The following is a 4,803-nucleotide window of genomic DNA, read 5'->3' as shown; positions in this document are numbered from 1 at the left end:
CAAGAGCACAAGACTGCTATTGGGTGGACCATAGCAGATATTAAAGGAATTAGCCCCTCCACATGCATGCATCAAATTTTGATGGAGGAATGAGCGAATCCCTCACGCCAACCGCAGCACAAACTAAATCCACTGATGATGGAAGTGGTAAAGGCGGAAATTCTGAAGTTACTTGAAGTTGGGTCATCTACCCAATTTCTGACAGTCAGTGGGTCAGTCCGGTACAAGTGGTACCCAAGAAAACCGGAATCACCGTTGTGAAGAATAAGGATAACGAGATGGTTCCCACCCGCATTCAAAATGGGTGAAGGGTTTGTATTGACTATAGAAAGCTGAACGCCAGAACTCAAAAGGACCACTTTCCTTTACCCTTTATTGATCAAATGATTGAAAGGTTAGCGTGTCATCCTTACTATTGTTTTCTTGATGGATATTCTGGTTATTTTCAGATTTCTATAGCGCTAGAAGATCAGGAGAAGACGACGTTCACATGCCCGTTTGGCACTTTTGCTTATCGACGGATGCCTTTCGGACTTTGCAATGCACCGGCCACTTTCCAACGGTGTATGGTTAGTATCTTTTCAGATTTTATTGAGCATATCTTAGAAGTTTTTATGGATGACTTCACTGTCTATGGTGATTCCTTTGAAAACTGTCTATCTAACCTTGCACTTGTCCTTAAGAGGTGTGTCGAAACCAACCTCGTTTTGAATTCTAAAAAATGTCATTTTATGGTTGGGCAAGGTGTGGTTTTGGGTCATGTTGTGTCATCAAAAGGAATAGAGGTAGATAGAGCTAAAATTGATATCATTCAATCTCTACCTTACCCCATATGTGTGCGGGAAGTGCGTTCTTTTCTTGGCCATGCAGGTTTTTATAGGAGGTACATTCAAGATTTCGCCAAGATCGCATCCCCTATGTGCAAGCTATTACAAAAGGACGTTTCATTTGAGTTTGATGAGTCATGCAAGTCATCCTTTGACAAATTGAAGAACTCCTTGACATCTGCACCAATAATCCAACCACCGGATTGGAGCCAACCATTTGAGATCATGTGTGACGCCAGTGACTACGCCGTTGGCGCTGTTTTAGGCCAGAAAGTTGGGAAAGCATCGCATGCTATTTACTACGCTTCACGTATTTTGAATGATGCCCAACGAAATTATTCCACTACGGAAAAGGAGCTTCTCGCTGTTGTTTTTGCTTTAGATAAATTCCGCTCCTATTTACTTGGTACTAAAGTTATTGTGTATTCTGACCATGCAGCTCTTCGATTTCTGATGGCGAAGAAAGAGGCAAAACCAAGGCTGATTCGATGGATATTACTGCTGAGTGAATTCGATATAGAAATCAAAGACAAAATAGGGGCCGAGAATCAAGTTGCTGATCATTTGAGTCGTCTAGTTCATATTGATGAGGAGCTGAAATTGCATGACGAATTTCCGGATGAACAGCTATTCTCGACAACCACCGAATTACCATGGTACGCAAACATTGTGAATTATTTAGTTACTAATGGTTTCCCTTCTGAATTTTCTAAGGCGCAAAAGGACAAAGTGAGAAGTGATGCGAAGTATTATGTGTGGGATGATCTATACTTGTGGAAGCACTACGCTGATCAAGTTATACGACGATGCGTTACCGCGAGCGAGGTAATCCCTATTCTTACATTTTGTCATTCTTATGCATGTGGTGGCCACTTTGGGCCGAGAAGGACATCGAGAAAGGTGTTGGACAGTGGATTCTTCTGGCCCTCCTTATTTCGAGACGCTTACCTGTTCTGTAAGTCGTGCGCCCAATGCCAAAAGACAGGTAACATCTCCCAACGAAAGGAGATGCCCCAACAACCTATTCTAGTTTGTGAAATCTTTGATGTTTGGGGCATCGACTTTATGGGACCCTTTCCAAATTCACATGGTTATATTTATATATTACTTGCTGTGGATTATGTCTCAAAGTGGGTGGAAGCTAAGGCCACCCGTACTGACGATTCTCAAGTTGTTGCAGAGTTTATCAAGCATCACATTTTCTCTAGGTTTGGTATTCCTCGAGCCCTCATCAGTGATAGAGGCACACACTTCTGCAACCGAACCGTGGCGAGCCTACTGAAGAAATACCATGTGACGCACAGGATTTCCACGGCATATCATCCACAATCCAACGGTCAAGCTGAAGTATCCAACAGAGAAATCAAATCTATTCTAGAGAAGACCGTGAATCCTACGAGAAAGGATTGGAGCTTGCGATTGGATGATACCTTGTGGGCATACAGAACCGCATTCAAGACACCGATTGGAATGTCTCCATATCGGTTGATTTTTGGGAAAGCATGTCATTTACCAGTGGAGTTGGAGCATCGAGCTTATTGGGCTATAAAAACTTTTAACATGCAGATAGATGAGAGCGGCGAGCACCGGAAGCTACAATTGCAAGAATTAGAAGAGATCCGGAATGATGCCTATGCTAGCTCAAAAATTTACAAGGACAAAAAAAAGGCTTTCCATGATAAGATGATCTCTTGACGATACTTCGAAGTCGGTCAGAAAGTTTTGCTCTATCATTCACGACTTCGGTTGTTTCCAGGTAAGTTACGTTCGCGTTGGAATGGACCTTTTGTTATCACTAACGTCTTTACACATGGTGCAGTCAAAATTCAAAGTTTGGACACATCCAAAACATTTAAGGTGAATGGCCATCGGCTCAAGCACTACTATGAGGGAATCCAAGTGAACGTCGAAGTGGAAGAGCATGATATCGCTCTCGATGCCCCGCCTAATGTCGAATGAATCACGACATGCAGTCGAGCTATAGACTGACTGCAAATTTAGCGCTGACTGGGAGGCAACCCAGTGTTTCTTTTCTTTTTACTTTTGCTCGTTTGTTTTTTATTTCTTCTGCTTTATTTAGTCTTATTTTATGTTTTTGTTGCTTCCTGTTTTATTGTTTTTTTTTTCGAAATTTTGAAAAATCTAAAAATATTATTTTTTGTGTCTCGCTCGATCCGCAACATCTTGCGGATCGAGCGAGCGTGTTTTTGCTCGGGACAGTAAGGTATGCATTTTGGTCTCGCTCGATCCGCAACATCTTGCGGATCGAGAGAGCACGCTTTTCGTCGGGACAGTAAGTTTGACTATTTATCTCTCTCGATCCGCAACATCTTGCGGATCGAGCGAGATCGTTTTTTGCCTTAAATATCCCAGATTTCTTTCTTTCTTTCCCTTCTTTTCTTATTACTTGTCTCTCTCTCTCGTTCATCCTCCCTACCACCCCCTAATTTTTGCATCCAATTTCCTCTATTTTAATTCTTGATTTAATTTCTATCACAGGGATCTCTCGGAAGCACCGCTCTACCTCATCGGAACACTCTTCTCTGATCATCTTCTCCGATCATCTTCTCCGGTCTCCATCATCAAAAAACACAATTGCTTCACTGCCGGTTGAAAATATCGAGTTTGTTTTCTCATCTTGGATTCTTTCCGTCGGGCCTTCTCCTATTAAGCGTATTCCGGACGTCGTGTTTTGTGGTTGCACTTGTATTCTTCAAGGAGTTGACGGATTCTTCTTGTGTTCGACAAATTGCCCCTATCACTTCTACTCTCCACTCCTTACTCTTTATGGGCCCCAAACGCACCCGGCAACAAGGAGAATCTTCTTCTCGGGCCGCTGATCGTATTTATGCCGAGATTCTTGGCCATTTTTTTAGTGACGCCGCTCATAATCGATACTTCAAAGCCAAGGTGAATCGCTCCCCTATTCCTGAACGTGGCTTTGAGAAAAATTTGGCCTATCCCGAGATTGTCCATACTATTCATGACCGTGGGTGGACGAAATTCTGCGAGGACCCTGCACCAGCTGTAGTGCCGCTTGTACGGGAATTCTATGCCAATGCAGCTGAGCGCACTGATAGCAAGGCATTTGTACGGGGGAAATTGATTTCTTTTCTACCCCATGAGCTGAATGACTTATTGGAAATACCGGAGGTGGACGACTTGCTCTACCAAAGCCTACAAAAAGGTCCGCATTTGACCGAATTACTTGAACAGCTGGCGTTTCCCGGTGCTACATGGGTCGGTTCCGCTTCTATACTGAGCTTCAAGGAGCGGTTCTTGCGTGTGATTTCTGCTACATGGTATGGCTTTGTGATTCGGCGCCTGATGCAGAATTTGCATTCTAGCGAAGTCAGTCTAGAACGCGCCACCATTCTTTATGCGCTGGAAGTCAGAGCACCCATTAATGTGGGACGGGTTATTTATAGTGAGATCCACAGGTCCATCCATAATATCACTCTGGGTCTCTACTTCCCCACGATCATCTCCTATTTATGCTTGCGCGCCGGTGTTACCGTTAGGAATGATGAAGAGTGGTTGTCACCTCAGCGACCACTCGACTCCGCTTTCATCGAAGCAAAGAGGGCACACCGTGTTCAGCACTTTGGGAGGGACGGCCACTTCCAGCCACCGCAAGCTCCGCCAAGACCACCACCCCCTTCTCGACGATCTCAAGCTGACGCCATCCGCGAGCTTTCGGCTTTCGCCCACCATCAGGATGCCTACAACACGGTGGCAGCGCATAATGCGTAGGCTTTGGATGCTTTGTTGCGTAATCTAACAATCCATCATGGTCTTGATCCAAATGCCGTGCCAGCCGCTTTGCCGTACCCGCCACCCTTCCCATTTTAATACGCTGCCCCTGTCCTTCCTCCGGAGGCTGACGAGGAAGATGCCGCAGACCGATAGACCAGGGGAGTCCCGTTTTGTGTTTTTGCATTTCATTCTGTTTAGTTATTTGGTTGTGCTCTTTTAT

Source organism: Henckelia pumila, chromosome 2, assembly GCF_033568475.1.
Source record: "Henckelia pumila isolate YLH828 chromosome 2, ASM3356847v2, whole genome shotgun sequence".
NCBI classification, from domain to species: Eukaryota; Viridiplantae; Streptophyta; class Magnoliopsida; order Lamiales; family Gesneriaceae; genus Henckelia; species Henckelia pumila.
Note: the sequence above shows the minus strand (reverse complement) of the source record.